Below are 19665 nucleotides of genomic sequence, written 5' to 3'. Positions count from 1 at the left end.
TTATATATGTGAATTATGCAATGCTATCTTGTTGCAAGGCATTATATATGTGAATTATGCAATGCCATGCTGTTTAGCCAAGCGTCATATATGTGAATTATATCATGTCGTCCTTTTTTGTATTTCTCATTGCTTTCGTCGACAATGTTTCTATATTCAACTGCTCTCCTGTGCATCAGCCATTTGAATTGCTGATCGAGAAATCTGGAGTGAAAACAAGGTCTTTAGAGCAGACAATGCTACCTGGTGAAGCAAATATCTTGCTGGTTACAGATAGCTCTTCAGAGGAGGATTCAGAGGCAGATGACCAGTCCTATTATCCCCTTGAGGTGTATGCTCAAACTTGGCAGGGTTATATTACTCATATCATGCATATGTTGTATTGCAATGCTTAGTTTTTACATCATATACACGATATTGAATGACATCTCCTTAGTTGACACATCATATATGCGATTGCCCTCTGCTCACTTCCTTAGTATATAAATCATATATTTGAATTATATCATGCCATGATGTTTACATAGACAGCATGTATCTGAATTATGGCATGCCAACCCATTTTCTAAAGACATAATATAGTTATATCATCTCACCCCGTTCACACTTCACATAGTCATCATATTTTGAATTATGTCATTCTATCCGTTAATTATATCATGCCATCATGTTTCCATCGGCAGCATGTTTGTGATTTATGGCATGCCAACCACTTTAATAGACACATCGTATAGTTATATCATGTCATCTTGTTTACATAGTCATCATACTTTCAAGTATGTCATTCTATCCTGTTTAGTTAGCCATCATACATGTGAAATTGTGTCATGCTATCCTGTTTAATTAGCCATCACATATGTGAAATTATGTCCTACTATTCTGTTTGGTTAGACAACATAAATGTGAATTATTTCATGCCATGTTTTCTTCCCTACTATCCATTGCACCTATCTATCTTACAATGTCTATACATTCAATTACTTTTCTTGTTGATCAGCCATTTCAATTGGAGGGGGTGATGGCAGTATCTGTGGGAGTAAAAACACGGTCTTCAAAAAAGATCGTGCTACATGTCGATGGAGATAGAACCACGGTTGTACTTGCCCAAGAACCAACCCCACCACACATAACCCTGACTCACGCAGATTGCACCCCTACCCAGTTGGACAAAGAACCAGCTACACCCCTTCTAACCCCAACCCCAGCAGATAGTAACCCAGTTCCCGTTGACACAACACCGTCTCCACCACAGAGCACCCAAACACAAGCAGTTAGTAAGGCAATTGTAGTGCCCAAAGCACGAGGACCACCACTCCGAACCCCAAGTCAACGCTTAAAGCAGAAGAAGAATTGTTCTCAGGTCAGGTTCCGTAGCTATGGTTCATACTACTTTGCTCTTGCATCACTGTATTTACTCATACCAACTAATTTCAAATTTGAAGGATGCAATTGAAACTCCAATGGCGCAACATGTATGTTCTAAACCTGTTTCTTTAACGTGTTTGCTGTTGTCACTTGCTCTATGTTGATTTCAGTTTCAATTGAATAAACAGTTATATTCTCATGCCATGCACCTTACAAGTGTTGTTATTGTTGTGTAGTTTCCCACACTTATATTCTGTCTAAGCTGCTTTGTCTTAAATAGATATGATTCGAACGGTATCTATCTTGATTTGGCAACATAAACTAGAATGATATAGACCATACAGTGGCCATACTACATAGATATATGTTTGTTTCATGTTGTTATCCTGTCCACCTTACTGCTGAACTGGTTTACCAAAATGAGTTTCATATACTACATTGTAAACCTGTGATATGTTTTTTTGTTTCTCTTTTAGAATGCGGATAAAATATTGGAGAAGAGTACCCCGTTATGCAATGGTACAGGAAGTAATGCAAATAAGGTTCAAGATAGTGAGACATCCCTGCTGGTCTCCAAGAAAGCTGATAAAAACTATATTGAAGACACTGAGACAAGCCCAAAGTCCTGTCTTGATGTAGTGTTCGAGTTACTGGCTACTACTGCTGGCACCAGCTCTTCGAACTCGCTGCATGAATCAGTTCGGCTTCTTGATTCTCAACTTCAAGTTGAAAGACATCGATCAGATGTTATGCGACAGGAAGCCGAAGGACTGAGGAAGTCCGTGCAGAATTCAGATGCATACTTTGTGGTGCAACAGCAAGTGCTGGAGGATTTAAGCGCCAAACAAGAGAAAGTTAATAAGCTTGCTAAGCATCTTGCCAGCATTATGGGTACCCAGGATATTGTTTCTTGAGCTCTTCTGAAGTGGTTTCAGTTCTGGACTTGTTTTGCTGCGGTGTTTATATGTTGCTTTGTTCCCTATATTTGCACTGGTGGCGAACTTTGATGCCTAGTGGATGTAATATGTGTAATAGCCGTGATAACCTAGCATAAGTTGCTTGCTTGTTTATTTCCTTATTGTCTTGTTTATTTGTTTTCTTGTAGTCAATGCAGTTCTTTTTCCGCGGTTTGCTAGTGGCCGCAATAACCTATTTTTTAAAACTATGCCACATTAACCATGGGCTACATATTTACTGTAGTTAACATGGGCCTCGTACGGGCCATAGAAACAATGGGCCTTCTAAGGGCCATAGAAACAATAGGCCTTCTATGAGGCGTAGAAACCATGGGCCTTATATGGGCCGTTGACACAATGGGCCTTCTACGGGCCGTATCATCAATGGGCCTTCTACGAGTCGTATGATCGGTTGGCCAAACATGGGCCAATAACAGACCACATTATGGCCGTAAATGGGCTAGAGTTGAAATCGTCCGTTCATGGGCCGACCATAATGGGCTGTCGTTAATCGGGCGTATTTGATGACGCTATGAAAACGGCCCAATGTATTAACGGGCCACAAATGGGCCGACTGTAACCACGGGCTGAATTTGGCCCACAAGCAGAAAATGACAGTAACGGGCCGAAAGTAAACGAATGCTGGAAATGAGCCCAAGAATAAATGGGCCCTAAGAAGACTAAAAGATAACATGGGCTGGAAATGACCCAACGGAATAATGGGCCGTTAATGGGTATAAAGTGATACATTGTTCATTACGGGCCAGTTTTACCACGGGTCATTAATGGGCCGAGGGTTACTAAGGGCCTCATATGGGCCGAAAGACGTCATGGGCTATACATGGGCCGGAAGTTAAAATGGGCTGGAATTATATTAGACGGCCCAGATGACGCTACTGGGCCTAATTCGGATAGTCCGTAAACGAACCCTGGGTTAGCGGACTGTAAATGGGCTATATGCGAACAGGCCATTAACAGGCTTGTCGTGGGCCGGCCCGCCACCTTTTGACCAAGTCAAATGGGCCGGTCTTTTCACAGGAATGGGCCTCTGTTGGGCCGTGCCACGTGTCGACGTATCATAGGCACTTTGGGTCCAATGAGTGGATGACATCTGTCCCAGCGGCGAGCCGACATGTGTTCCCTCCAGCCAGTGATGATTTTACCCGTGGAAAATCCCCATTGGTCGGGGCTGTTAACGGGTTATCGGGTCCAAAACCAGACCCGATAGCTTAACAGCATTCCGTTACGGTGGATGCCACATGTCGGTCACCCTTGACGAAAGCACTTCTGTGACGCGCAATTTATCGTCATGGAAGTGGACACTTCCGTGATGATAATTTTTTTAATGTCATGGAACACTTCTACGACAGCACAGATATGACTATCTTGATTCTGTCATAAAATTGGCATGGATGTACATGCATGACAGAAAATGTGACCTACTGTGACAAACACGTATCATCATGGAAGTGTATTTTTTGTAGTGATCGCCGCCGAGGAGGCCGCCAAGACCGCCACTGAAGATGCCGCCAAGGGGCCTGCCGGGGAGGCCGACAAGGGGCCTGTCGGGGAGGGGTTGGTCGACGATCTACCTTCCTCCTCGGCTGCCTCTGTCTCGAGCAAATATTTGAAGGTGAGCGCGACATGTTCGTCCACCTCCCAGGAACGGCGAGCACCAGGGCGCCAACCGAGGGGGAGGTGTTCGATGACAAGGCGCTCGCCGCCGCCGGGCTTGAGGTTGTTGACGAGCCGAGCGCCGGTGGCGGCGGTTCCCAAGAGGAGCAGCTCCTTCGGGCCATGAGCGTCAACTTCCAGAAGCTCTAGGCGCTTCACCGTGCCCGCCTGGACAAGGCGAAGTCCAGGATGGCGGCGGTGGACAAAGCAGAGGTGGACCTCGAGGAGCGCGTCACTGAGATGCAGGCCTCGTTCCGCCAGGCCCACGATGAACTGAATGCCGCCCAGGATCTGTTGACCGAGCGCAGACAGGATCTCATCCTGAAGCAGGCTAACGCCGAGAAGGCCCAGGAGGCGGCGAGGGAACAGGACGCCAAGGACAAGACCGCCCGGCACCAGCACCAGGCCGAGCTAAACTCCCAGGAGGAGGACCTTGCCGCTCATGAGGAGGTGCTCACCGCCACACTCTGTGGCAAGGATGAGGAGGTCGAGAAGCTTGTCGCGCAGCGGACCCAGGAGCTGGAGCAGAGGCACAAGGAGGCACTCAATGCTCAAGCCCTGGTCCATGCCGGCAAGGTGGCAGAGCTGGAGGTGGAGCGAGATGGGCTGAAGGAACGGGTCCTGAAGCTGACGAAGGAGAAGGATGTGGCCAACAGCGCTCTGGCGGAGGCATAGGCCACGGTCATTAGCAAGGTCGAGCTGCTCTCCAAGGCCAACAACGCCATTAATGACCTGAAGCTGAAGCTAGAGGGCCTTGAGGGGACGCTTTAGGAGGTCAGGGCCTGGGAAGAGACCCTGACCAAGGGCCTAGAGGAGGAGAGGCAGTTGCGGAGGAATGATGCCGCCAGACACAAGGAGTATGCGGAGAACATAAACCGTTGGGTCAGCCGCCTCGCCGACGTTGCCGGCAAGATCACCACGAAGCTGGCTGCCATGGTGATGCCGAATGTGAGGTACCTCCCGGAGCCGAACGTGAGTCCCAACGCCAGACTGGCCCTGTTCTTCGAGGGCATTCTTGGAGCCCTGGAGCAACTTCGCTCCAATCGGGCAACTTATCTGGCGAACGAGTCCCGGAGGCTCTGCCGGTGTGCCCTGACCAAGGTACTCACCAAGGTGGCATTCTGGAACCCCTCCGTCAACTTTGCCGATGCGTTGGAGAGCTTGCCGGAGGAGGCGGACCTCGCGGTGCTCAAGGAGCGTATTAAGCCCATCATCAACTGCGACGATGGAGTTGAGAGGGTGGAGGGCCAGCGCCGGGACTAGGCACCCTGTTTCTCGTTGCCGCTGCGAGTTCAAGACCAAGACAGTTTTATCTTAAGTTAGAACTGCAGCGATTATTTGATGTAATATAACTCTGCAGTACTTCAATATCATGCATGATATCCTCCCGTCAGATCTTTCTTTGTATGTTTGCACCCTACGCTTGGTGAGATAAGGCTGCCTGCGTGCAAACCCATGCCGTGGTGCTTTGAGGACGGATCCTTAGCACCCTGCCGGGAGGGCGCTTGCTGCCGGGCAACCACCTTGCCGCTCCCAGCGCGGTCACTTGAACCGTCGAGCAGACTCGAAACAGGACAAGAGCATGGCTAGTAGCGGGTAGGCCACCTTGCCGTTCTTAGTGCAACCGCATGAACTGTCGAGCGGACTTGAGACAGAGACAAGGGCGTTGCCAATAGCGGAAGGGTCCCATTGCGTGCAGGTTTCCCATAAAAGGAAAGAGATCTTTCAAGGAGGACAGACAAATATAAATGAAATTAGCCAAAACTTTACATGACTTAGCTTTTCGGGGCCACGCAGATGGCTGTCGAAGCTGCGGACGACACCAGAGGGCACCCGATCGACGTCGCCTTCTCCCTTCAAGCCATCCCCATGAAAGAGTCATCGCATCGGCTCCAAAACCAGATTTCTACGGCTTGCACCCCCTACCTGGTGCGCCAAAGATATCGGGGGAAACGACACCTACGGGATCACGAGGAATCCCTTTTTGCTACAGTTGGCGGGCGCGGGGCTGTGGAAAGAGCGGGATTGAGAGATCAACACGGGGGGGATTATCCAGGTTCGGGCCGCAAGTGATGCGTAATACCCTACTCTTGATGGTTTCTATTTAACTGGTGTTCTTGGACTAGCTACAAGGCATGCAGGGTCCAAAAAATCCGAATCCTCTCTCTGTACGTCACGGGCCTCCTTTTATAGTCAAAGGGGCTGCCACAGTGGCACACAGGAGGTGGAAAGCTATACCATAATCGAGTCTATCTCCTAGCACCGTAGGACATGCATTTAATGCGCTGCTGACATGCCCTTCTTGCTTTATCGAGGACGGCAAGGAAGCTCGTCCCAGTTGTCGCCGCCTCGCCTGGCTTTGACGCGCGTCTGAACTAACAAGGCGTGTAGCGCCACGCTGGCTGGCTGGTGAGTTGGTGTGGTGGCTGAATCTTCACGAAGATCTGCATGCCACCACACATGTGCTTGCCGATTCGGCCTAGTGGCCGCACTTCGCCATGCAGGCGCCTGCATAGTTGGTGGGCTGGCAGTTGCATGGGAACGGTGGTGGAGTCTTGGCAGATGTGGGCCTGGCTACGGCCCCGCGGATGTTTTCGACAAGAGTCTTGCCGGGGCCCTGGCAAGGGTCTTGCTGTGGCATCGTGGTCGTCCCCGGCAAAGGTCTTGCCGGGGGTCTCGTGGGTATCCTTGGCAAGGATCTTGCCGAGGATCGTCGTCTTCTGGTTATCATCTAGTCTTGTGTGCTTCTGGTCTCCACAAAGATCTGCATGCCACCATGGAGGTGCCTCCCAAGCCTTGGTTCTGCTGAAGTGGTCGATGGTGTTGGAACCCTTGGGCTCAAGGGTGGCGGCTCTGCTGGTGTTGGGCAAGTTGCCCCGGCAAGGTTCTTGCTGGGGCCGTGGAGGCCGCCCCGGCAAGGGCCTTGCCGAGGGAGGCTCACCTCGCCCTTCTGATCTTCGTGTTTCTGGCTTGGCGTTGCTCTGGTTGTCTTGTGGTTTTGCTTCCTTCCTCTGCCCCGCTAGGTGTGGCCGTAGGCGCGGCTCCAACTGTCCGCGCACAAGTAAAGGGGTACAAAATAGGACCCCTCCTTTTGTGCACCGACACAGATGAGTTTTGGATTACTAGAATTTAAAAACCAGGCATCTCAACGTTTTGCCAGCAATCAAAAGTGCCCTGGTGTTTGAATTTCATTCCCATCTCTTGCATGGGACCTAGAAATTCACCCAAGGACACATATTAGATTTTTCAACCAACCTTAGTGCATTGGAGCATGTGCATGTAGTTCAAATTTGAATTATGTGCACAAATGCATTGAAAACTCAGTTAATGCACAAAGATGTCCAAACGAACCCCAAAAATGCCAAAAAATCACACAACACTCCTGTTGTTCTATGTTGACACGAGAAAATTTTTGAAAGCAATAAGAGGCAATGGATATCGTTTCGTCCCCAAAGGTGGGACATTCCCTACCGAACCCATCATGCTTGTTGTGAGAAGCTCTGGTTTGTGAGAAGCTCTGGTTTGTGAGAAGCATATACCCGAACCTGCCCCAAATGGGACAAATTTTTTAACACTTCATGTTGATGCCGCTCCATAATAGCATGCCAAGTTTCATGAATTTCAACGAGTTTTGGATTTACTAGAATTTAAAAACCAGGCATCTCAACGTTTTGCCGGCAATCAACAGTGCCCTGGTGTTTGAATTTCATTCCCATCTCTTGCATGGGACCTAGAAATTCACCCAAGGACACACATGTGATTTTTCAACCAACCCTAGTGCATTGGAGCATGTGCTTGTAGTTCAAATTTGAATTGTGCACCTAAAATGCCTAGAAAACCTAGTTAATGCATAAAAAAGGCCAAATGAACCCCGAAAAATTCCAAGATTGGAAACAACACTCCTGTTGTTCTATGTTGACACTAGAAATTTTTTGAAAGCAATAAGAGGCAACGGATATTGTCCCGTCCCCAAAGGTGGTACGTTCCCTATCGAAACCATCATGCTTGTTGTGAGAACCTCTGCTTTGTGAGAAGCTTATACCCGAACCTGCCCCAAATGGGACAAAATTTTCACCATGGCATGTTGATGCCGCTCCATGATAGCATGCCAAGTTTCATGAATTTCATACGAGTTTTGGATTTACTAGAATTTAAAAACCATGCATCTCAACATTTTGCCCACAATCAACAGTGCCCTAGTGTTTGAATTTCATTCCCATCTCTTGCATGGGACCTAGAAATTCACCCAAGGACGCACATGTGATTTTTCAACCATCTTTGGTGCATTGGAGCATGTGCTTGTAGTTCAAATTTGAATTATGCACATAAAATGCCTAGAAAACCAGTTAATGTATAAAAAAGGCTAAGCGAACCCCGAAAAATTCCAAGATTGAACACAACACTCCTGTTGTTCTATGTTGACACTAGAAATTTTTTGAAAGCAATAAGAGGCAACGGATATCGTCCCATCACCAAAGGTGGTACGTTCCCTATCGAAACCATCATGCTTGTTGTGAGAAGCGCTGGTTTGTGAGAAGCTTATACCCGAACCTGCCCCAAATGGGACAAAATTTTCACCACGGCATGTTGATGCCGCTCCATGATAGCATGCCAAGTTTCATGAATTTCAGACGAGTTTTGGATTATTAGAATTTAAAAACCAGGCATCTCAACGTTTTGCCGGCAATCAACAGTGCCATGGTGTTTGAATTTCATTCCCATCTCTTGCATGGGACCTAGAAATTCACCCAAGGACACACATGTGATTTTTCAACGAATTATGCACATAAAATGCCTAGAAAACTCAATTAATGTATAAAAAAGGCCAAACGAACCCCGAAAAATTCATTCCCATTTCTTCCATGGGACCTAAGCATGCACTGAAGGACACATATTTGATTTTTCGACCAATTTGTATGCACCAGAGCATGTGCATGTAGTTTAATTTTGAATTGTGCACCTGAAATGGCTAGAAAACTAGTTTAATGTATGAAATGTCCAAATGAACCCTGAATAATTCCAATTCTTTTACGACACACATACAGTTGCATGTTCACTTCAGATAAAAGGTCTAGCAAATCAAACACCGTCCATTGCCGCTGTGACCCCATTTTGTAATTCAAATCAAGTAGATCCCACACAGTTTATTCTCACCAACCGTGTGAGATGTAATACAAAATATCTTGGAGCACCGTCGGTGTATAGTACGCCTATGGCTTACGCCAGAAGGTGCGTCAGCTATAGTCCACAGCCGGCGTGTCAAGCACACTAGCTCGCTCCCCCAAAACTCCCGCCTCTACATCCCTCGCAATCTCGAAAATATCTACCGCCTGGAAGGTTTTAGTGTTTGATAGCACACGATTAGTATGTGCGGACCGTGTGCGATGTCTGTTACTCCCGCTCTACTTCAGTCCCTTGATTCAAAATTTCAGTAGCCCCGACATTTTACTCCCGCCTCTACATCCCTCGCAATCTCAAAAATATCTGCTCGCCCTTGATCCAAATTTTCAGTAGCCCCGCCTTGTTACTCCCGCCTAGTAAAATTTTCACTTGACGCAGTATTTCCTCAAACACAACCTCCGCTCACACAGACACACACAACCCTTGAAACCATTGGTAGATCGCCGCCATCGCCGACGCCTCCATCCTCAACCTATGCATGTGTGCTGGGGAGCTCGAGTAGCCAATGGCCAAAAAGAGGTTTATCGCGGCCTTTTCGCCCGACGTCGGCGAGGTGGCCGCCGAGGTGTCCCCATCATTCTCCGCGGGCCCGATCCGCCGCCGCCGCGCCCCTACGCCAGTTCAAGGACTTCCCCGTCCTCCCTGGTCCCGGCAGCCGATGAAGTCCTACTTCAGGGTCCGACAGCGGCAGTGGGGGACGTGGGTCACCGAGATTACAGATCGAGAGACCCACATCCGCCGGTGGCTCGGTAGCTTCCACACGGCCGAGCTCGCGGCCATGGAGTACGACCGCTGGCAGGTCTGCTACCACGGCGTGGCGGCTAGGCTCAATTTTCCCTTCGGCACACGTCCGTTCCACCTCTTTCTATCGGATCCAAGGGTGGTGAGCTCGGCTATGGCGTGGGAGGACTGCGAGGCATGGGAGTGTCTCGAGGCTGCCGACGAGGCCTACATGCAAGAGCTCCGTCGGCAGCACCCGGAACTCATGGAGGCGGAGCGAGCGATCTTTGCCGGCACGGAGGGTGGCGAGGTTATCACGCTCTCCTCCGATGACGAGGTCGAAGGCGGCGAGGACGGCGGCGTGGAGGGCGGCGAGGTTATCACGCTCTCCTCTGATGACGAGGTTGAAGGCGGCGGTGACGGCGGTGCGGAGGGCGTCGAGGTGGGCCTCGAGGACGAGGAGATCGACGTCGACGAGTGGAGGAGTGCCTTTCCCAACGACCCCGACGATGGTACTGGCCCGGGCCCGGCTCGCGGCACACCGTACATGACGAGGAAGGATTGGCTCGACCTCTACTTCGACCGAAAGTAGTTTAGCTTAGTTTAAATTTATGTTTTATGTTCGGTTATGCAAAACTATCTATGTTTATGTTTGAATGCATGCTACTTTCGGTTGAACCTGCTTTGAACTTGATCAAATTGAAGTTTACAACCTTAAGTTTAGGGGATCGACTAGAAAAGGCCAAAAATTGTTGGAGAGTATATATATCCACTAAGTGTTTTAGTCCTTTAACTTTTTAAGGATCGCCTAGAGATGTCCTTATGACTTGTTTATTTCAGTTCTTCACAATGTGATGCTCTATATGTGCAACTATTTGATGTGCAGTTCAATTTCATCAATAACAGTTTCAACAATACCACTATGAATTTGGTTGCTGTTAAGGATATTGCAGTTAACATGCCTTTTCGTTTTTCAATTGTTGTTTATCAACATGCATTGTACTGAATGACTAAATATGCAATCCTAGGCTACATAGCAACAAGGAAGAGTGTTACCTTAATGTTCTGATGATGTCTAGATATACATGTAATAAAATCTTATATAATGGGATGGATGGAGTGTTGTACTACATCATTTTTCAATTGTTGTTTAGCTTCTAATATTAACTTGGTGCTTTTAGGTACATATATCATTACCAAAGATCCACACTTCGACCCTTTCTGTGTATGGGGCAATGAGATATTCATGAACCAGCATCAAGTGAGGAAACTGATAAAGATTGTTACTAAAATGGGTCAAAAGATGTCAATCGAACTATTTGTTTACACTTTATGCAAGACAACAATGAACTGCATGATGGTAAGTAAGAACCCTGTAGCCTTCTTTTTACTGCCCGTAATGAGTTGTGTTAGATGAAAATATCTGAATCTTTTTTCTTTTGCAGTGGATCCTGAAGCAGTTTACTCAAGATTACCTCTCAAACTACATGATTGGCGGTCGACCATCACAAGGGTTGGACTAGAGTCTTGCATGCCTTCTGCATCCAGGAGAGCACAATAGGGCCATTCTACTTCACCTTGTTTAGCAACTGGAATGTCTGTCGCCTCTTTATTTACCATCTGTAATAGTACAAGTATAGACCCCTGGTACATCATTCTTTATTTGGTGCTTCTGTAATTCTTAAACATATGTACCTGTGAATCGAATAATGCATTGGTTGGTTGAACCTGATGGATATGAATAAAGCTATAGCCTACTTTCAAGTTTAAATTAGGTATAATTTTAAATAGCGGCAATTAAATTAGGGCGAAATTACATTGTGCAGGTCATTACGGCACACACGGTTGGTAAAACACAAACGTTTGCGATATACACCATAATCCGAGACGGTTCACAGAGAGGAAATGTGTGCAAGCATGCAAACAGTTGTCGTTTGCAAAGCATGTGTGATGTCAGACACTATCACATACGGTGCAGGAAAACTAAATATGTGTGATTGTCTACCTATCATACACGGTTTATAATCATGAACTGTTTGTGATGTGCCAGGCATCGTGCCTAGAATCTGCCTAGAAAACTGTCGTGCCTGGAATCTGCCTAGTTTTAGGCAGAACCACAAAACTCCGACTGCAATGGTAATCAAGCACAAACGAGTGGCAAGGATGAAGCGTTTGGGATATTCAAGATATCGGAAATGGCTATACATGGACAACTGTATGCATCAAGGCTCCCTATCCCCGACAGTTTCTGGGTCATGTGGGAAGGACCCCCCTATCGCCCACACTCACTTGGAGACGGTTCCATATGCCGTCGCGGAAAGGGGTTAAAAACCGTTTGTTTAGGACCGACGCACCAGTGGTAGACACGGAGATTTTTGGCATGGTTCCGATAGTTGGTGCTATCGTACATCCACGTTGATGGATACTTCAACCCACGAAGGGTAACGGTCGCGCGAGTCCACGGAGGGCTCCACCCACGAAGGGTTCACGAAGAAGCAACCTTGTATATCCCACCATGGCCATCGCCCATGAAGAAGTTGCCTCACTTGGGTAGATCTTAACGAAGTATGCGATATCCTTGCCCATACAAACTCCTTGGTTCAACTCCACAATCTTGACGGAGGCTCCCAAGTGACACCTAACCAATCTAGGAGACACCACTCTCCAAAAGATAATAGATGGTGTGTTGATGATGAACTCCTTGCTCTTGTGCGTCAAATGATAGTCTCCCCAACACTCAACTCTTTCTCACATATTTGGATTTGGTGGAAAGATGATTTGAGTGAAAAGCAACTTGGGGAAGGCTAGAGATCAAGATTCTTGTGGTTGGATTGGAATATCTTGGTCTGAACACATGAGTAGGTGGTTCTCTCTCACAAAATGAATGGTGGAAGTGTAGGCACGTTCTGATAGCTCTCTCCCTGAATGGAGGATGGGTGGAGGGGTATATATAGCCTCCACACAAAATCTAACCGTTACACACAATTTACCAAACTCAGTGGGACCGAATAGTTAAACTCGGTCATACCGATTTAGTTCAAAATGTGAACGTTAGGATTTTTGGTGGGACCGACATGTCAACTCGTTGGGACTGATTTCATTAGGGTTAGGGCATAACGCAATCTCGGTGAGACCGATCACATGAACTCGATGAGACCGATTTCTGTAATAGGCAAACAGAGAGTTGGTCAGGCAAACTCGGTGGGACCGATCGCTCATTTCGGTGAGACCGGAACGTTACAAAAAGGAATCAGAGAGTTTGCATTGCGAACTTGGTGGGACCGATAGCTCATCTCAATTAGACCGAAACGTTACGAAGGGAAATAGAGAGTTTGCAATCCCATCTCGGTGAGACCGGGATCCTATCGGTGAGACCGAACTGATTAGGGTTTCTGGCTATGGCTATGTCAAATGAACTCGATGGCTCCGGATAGATCAAATCGGTGGGGCTGAGTTTGCCTTTTGGTTTGGGACATATGTGGATCTAAGAAAGTGGTCGAGGGCTTTTGGAGCATATCACTACGCATTTTTAGCAAGCAAGCCATTAAGCAACACCTCATCCCCTTTTAATAGTATTGGCTTTTCCTATGGACTCAATGTGATCTTGTATCACTAAAATGAAAATGTAGAGTCTTGAGCTTGAGCCAATATGTGTCCTTAGCATTTTGAGGGGCCGACATCTCTAGTCCATGCCATGCCAATCACTGAACTTTCTGAAATGGTCATCTTGAAAGAGTATTAGTTCAATGAGATATATGTTGTTAAGAATTACCAAAGCCACCCAGGGATTAGTTGCACTTTCACTATCATATTAGGACTAATTTTATAACCAAGGCAAATTACCATGTTGTTCTAAAGTCTCTCAAAATAATATAAGTGAAGTACGGGAGTTCATCAATTTTTATAAAATAAAACCACCGCCGTACTCTAAAAAGATATAAGTGAGACACTAGAGCAAAATTGCCTAACTCAAAAGATATAAGTGAAGCACATAGAGAATTTTAATAAATCACGATTCATGCGTGTCTCTCCTAAAAGGTGTGTACATCAAGGATGATTGTGACAAACTAAAAGGCAAAGACTCAAATCATACAAGATGCTCCAAGCGAAACACATATCATGTGGTGAATAAAAAATATAACCTCAAGTAAAATTACGGAAAGAGAAAGCTGAAGTCATCAACGGTCGACTTCAGCAGGGGGGACGTGGAGTCCACTGACGGTGACATTTCGCCAGGACAAGTCATCGACGTCTCATCTCACACCAGTGATGCATAGGTCGACACGGTGGCGGATTTGTTAAAATTATGTGTATGCAGGCTTTGTTTTTAATGTTGGTCTTTTGTTAGAGTAATATTTACGTCAACTTGCTCTGTTTAATTACTAAAATTGCTCGATTTAGCAAGTGTGGTCTGTGTGCTGCATGCTCTTTCGTGTGCCCAATTTAGCAAGCAATGTTAAATTATGCAATGACGTACCCGGGGAAATTTCCACCAAAATTTGAATTATCAAACTCATCCCATGCGTGTAAAGCAGAAGAATCATTTGCGATGCACACAATCGTTCAAAGTGAATGGTGTCCGGCGGCACCATGCGTAAAGTTTCTCTTCATATTTTGAATTTTTTTGGCCTACCGCCAAAATATCTACCCCCGCCCCCCTTCCTCACCCCCTTTTCTCCCCGACCACAAGTCACATTTCCCCTGTTTCCTCCTTCATTCCTTCCTTCCTAAGCTATAGCCGCTTCCTCGCTCTCGTCGTCTCGCATCCTACCGCCAGGGTCGCCATGGTCTTCTTCAATGACCTCTCTAGCAGTTCCTCCTCCTCCTCCGACTCCTTCACCACCTGGGTATGCCTCTCTTCTCTCTCTCAAGCTATGAATTGGAATGAAGGATTTAACCCAGTGGTCAATTTGAGTCATTTCTTCCTCTTGTAGCTCCCTAGGACTATCAGTTGCAACGAATGGAGGGGGTGGCTGAAGATCTGTCTGCTCGTTGTCACAATTAATATCCATGCATGAAGCTAGTTGCATTTGAATCTGTGCATAGTGGGAGGAAGTTTCTGGCATGTGCAGAGAAGGTTAGACCCTCTTTCGTTGTTACAAATTATTTGTTAGATGTGATTCAGACACTGTCACGGTCCCAACCCATTCATACCACACCTTCAACCAAACGCATTCTAAGACAATGTCACAGTTTGTACCTAGTATCTAAAAATGTTGCCATCTCATCAATGGTGCCATTAGAAAATTATTTGGCACCGCTTTAGCAGTTTGTGCAGCCAACTTTGGTCCACACATCCGAGCAGCCAAGCAGTAAAATACTAAATCTATATGGCACGAAGGAACTGGGCATCGGAGCAACTAGGTGCTCCGGAGTCCGGGTCCCTGATTTTTTTCTGTTGCATCGGCTTGCCAGTGCAGGGCACCCGTGCGAGATGTAGCAACAATTGTCTTTACACCGGTTTTGGCATACATAGTGGACGACCTTAGTGCTATAGGTTCTATGTTACTAAATTTGTGCATGTACACACCTGTTAGTATCAATTTTCTGTCATCCAAACATTGTTGCTATGATGTTGCAGTTATATTTACCTCCCTCATAAAATATTCAATTTGTTATTTATAGTAGTACATGAGTAAGAACTTGTAGCATTGTTGTAGTTAATTATAGCTTCTGATGTTTCAGAATTTGGTTGTTGTCTTAGTAGCAATTAATTCATTTGCACATTGATCTTTTTGAGAAGATATGTCATAATTAACTTGTTTCTCAATTTTTCAAAATAAGTATTGGCGATTTCCCCCTACAATTGTTACTGATCTATATTTAAATATTATAGGATGAACGGAAGTGCTCTTACTTGGAGTGGATTGATCAAGAGTGGCCATAGTCTTTGAAGATGTGCCTAGCAAAGCTCTGGAGAATGTACGAGGAAGAGAACAGAGGCAGGCTTAGAGAAAGTGATGTCAATGCTGAAGAATATTTGAAGATGCGGGATAAAAATAAGAAGTTGGAGAATGAGCTCAGATTTTTTAAACCAGACTTTGCTAAGATGGTGTTGGCGAAGGAGGAGGCACTTTCCCAGTTGGCCAGTGCAAAACATGTTCTTATTGAACTGAAAGCAGAGGTGGATAAGACGAGCCTGGATGATCTCGATTAGGGAAATGAATATATTGTTCTAATATTGTTCTTATGAAGTTGAACTAGCTATATGTTGTACTGTGCTATTTTCAGGTAGCTATCGTATTGTGATGTTAAAATATATTTATGTGCCTGGTATGAAATTGGCAAACAACTATTCGATATGAAATGTGAATTTTCGTAATACTAGAATTATTAATTGTAAACTAATAAACCTGCTAAATGTGTCATGGAACTTTGCACACGGCTCTAGCAGTAAAAACGCTTGTGATGGATAGCCCAATGCCACACAGTTTTCTTCATCAAATCATGTGTGATGTAGTTGATAAAAGCAAACGGTTAACCAAGGCAGAGCGTGTGCGATAGTTACACCTATCACACACGAGCCTATGACTCAAACGAACAGAAACGTTTTCCCTGGATTGACTGTGTGGGATGTGCATACGAACGGAAACGTATTCCTTGGATTGACTGTGTGTGATATACATACGAACAGAAAAGTTTTTCTGGGATTCACCATGTGGGATGTACATACTAACGGAAACGATTAGGTTTCGATGCCTCGCCCGATCGCACAGGAGCTCATTTTGCCCCAGCCTGTATGCCAGGAGGGCCTATCCCCGATGATTTCTGGGTCGTGTGGGAAGGACCCCCCTATCGCCCACACTCACTTGGTGACGGTTCCAAATGTCGTCACGGAAAGGGGTTAAAAACCATGTGTATAGCACCAACGCGTACCAATGGGACCTAAGCTTTGACCACTATACCCTCTTACGGTGATCCTATGACTCAATGAAAGAAAAAAGAACAACGAAACAAATACTACGTATTCACTTCGTCTTCGACTTCCTTCGGATGCGATCAATTTCTTCGGAGCCCACCGAACAAATTGCTTTGCGTCAACAATTTTAGGGGTCACTCTTCACAGCATAAGCTTCGCGAATAATGATCGTTGCTGCGCATGGCATATTCTTCGGAGTTTATAGCAAAATCCTCATGACTTCAGGGACTTGTTATTCTGTGTGCACTAGCAAACACATTAGTCCCTTATTGTGTATGTCAACAATCTTCAAAACATAAGGAGGCCAATCATTGCAGAGAATGCAGGGGTTATACTGATGGAAATTGTGGTTGCTAACAAATATAGGATGTGAATCACTTAAGTTAAGTGTACTGTGATATGAGATTGATAGCTTGAGTGTAACATCCCAAATTTTCAATTTAGATTGTTATACACTAGATCATCATTGCATATCATATTTATTGCATTTCGGTTGATCCTATAAATTTCACGCAACTCAAGGACCCTTGGAGAGAGTTGGGGATTTTGTTATTTTCATATTTGAGTTGTCTCAAATTTTGAAAATAGCATTATTTGATTTTATTTATTTTATCTTCAATTATTTCTATTACAAAAATATGAGAGAGGGAATAAAATGACTTTCCCAAAATAAAGAAATATTGAGGATTTAATAAAAAAATCAAATAAGAATTTATTTTGGTTTTATTTGCTATTTTATTTGAATTTAGAAAAAATGCGCGTTTTTCAAAATTGCATTTAGGCCCAAATAAATGTTCATCCTGTGCGGCTTGATTTTAGAAGCCGAGGAAAATTTATTTCGGGATTTTTGGAGTCCGTTTAGTATTTATTTTGTTTTTTTCCGAGCGTAATTATTAAAAAAAAAAGGGGTCCGAATCAACCTTGGGCCGTAACCGGCCAGGACTCCTCCTGGTCGGGCCTTTTTATAGCGCCCCGAGGCCCCGGCCGAAGCCCAGCCGCGCCCCCCGCCCTAACCCTAACCCTAGCCGCCGCCGCGCCCGCGCCGCCGCCGCCCCGCCGCCGCCGTTTGCCGGAGTCACCGAAGGTAGTTCTTTTTTCACCTCCGGTTTTTCTTGAAAAAAAACCGTTCGGTTTTCCGATGGTTTGCTCGTTTTTTTAGTTTCAATTTTTTTAAATAGATCGGTTTTTCCGGTTTATTTAAATAGCGAGCGTTCGCCCGTTCATTCGTTTTAACGAACGTTCGTCATTTTTCTTTTTCTCGGATTAAATCCGCGATTTTTCTGATCGCGATTTCTGATCCGATTTTCGTTTTAGTCTAACTTTTCGCTCGTTTATCGGAATCAGGCGATTCAAGCGCCTAGAGTTTCGTATCGAAACCCTCTTTCCGTTTAACCAACTTAAACAAGTTTTTGCCACTATAAAAATTGCCCTGGATCCAGAATAGTAAACGAAGCTTGTTTCTTTTGCTGTTTGTCTTTTGTTGCTTCGTTCGTTTTGATTCTTTTTGCCAACCGGAGTTCTTAAGTTAAACTTTCTGGTTAGATCTCTTATTTGAGTTTTACTTGTGCATTATTTGAGTACTTATTGTATGCTTGTTTGTTTGCGATAGAGTACCTGGAGTGCGCCGCTTGCTACTTCGAATCGCTAGGTTTCCTGGATCATCAGCAAGGCAAGTAACACTTTGATCATGCTTTCCAACTACCCAGTTTTATTGCATTAGATAAATCCTCACACATTGCATGATTAGGATCTAATTAAATTGTGGGTTTGGGAAGTAGTTGAGGTAGTACCTATTACCTGTTTATTATCAAACCTTTGGGAGTTACTTCTAGGTTTGCTTATTATGCCATGCTATGCTAGTAGACGTGGATTGGGTGAGTGTATCCATGACAGATGTGAGATTGTTAATTAATGGTTTACTTAAGGTGGCAACTTAAATACACATCTGGGTGGATTGAGGCACCTGGGTATTCCAGCGATTGCCTGTTTTTCTTTATGGACCGCCATCCAGGCTCAAAGGGATCATGAGATTATTCATACTAGAAACTTCCGTCTGCAGCCACAAGCTATTAGGGGCTCTAGCATAGTTGATTAAGTCATGCGAACTCTTACAGTGGTAAACTAGCAGATGTAGGGGATGTAGGTTGGTACGGTCTACCCATTCATAAGGTGCTAGCGCTTCTGAAAGACTATGTCTCGGTCATCCGTTTCTCAAACACCATGTAGTGCGAGAAATCCAACGAAGGAGATCGAGTCTTGTGGGGAAAAGTGCGCAAACCTCTGCAGAGTGTATAAACTAATCATGGTTAGCCGTGTCCCCAGTTATGGACATCTTGAGTATCTAGTACCTGGATTATCATGTGAATCTCAATATGTTACTCTAAAATTAATTTTGTTGGATTTTGTTTAATGATGATGCTTAATTGGGATTGAGAATGCTGTTAACCATTCTCAATGTTTAACAACCACCATGATAATTAAATAAAATTTATTCCTTTGCAGTAGGGAAAAATTTTCTTTCCGCAAAACTGTAACCATAGAGCTTTCCACCTGCCAAATATGCATATAGAATAGCCTGATTATTCCACTACTCTCTATGTGTTACTTTGCCAGCATATTCCATGTGCTGACCCGTTTCGGGCTGCAACGTTAATGTTGCAGACTTTTCAGACGATGATTAAGGAGTTTTAGGTCGTGGTTCTATACTCAGTGATGTTGTTGGAGTTGATGGACTCACTTATCTTCCAAGCCTTCCGCTGTTAACGTCATTAGATGGCCTTAAGCCATATTTATTCTAATAATTTCTCTTTTGAGACACTCGTTGTAATAAGTGTGTGATTGCTACTCTGT

This window comes from Triticum urartu, chromosome 7A (genome assembly GCF_056163025.1).
Source record: "Triticum urartu cultivar PI428250 chromosome 7A, HENAU_Tu73, whole genome shotgun sequence".
Lineage (NCBI taxonomy): Eukaryota > Viridiplantae > Streptophyta > Magnoliopsida > Poales > Poaceae > Triticum > Triticum urartu.
The sequence above is the reverse complement of the archived record's forward strand: the minus strand, read 5'-3'. Positions refer to the sequence as shown.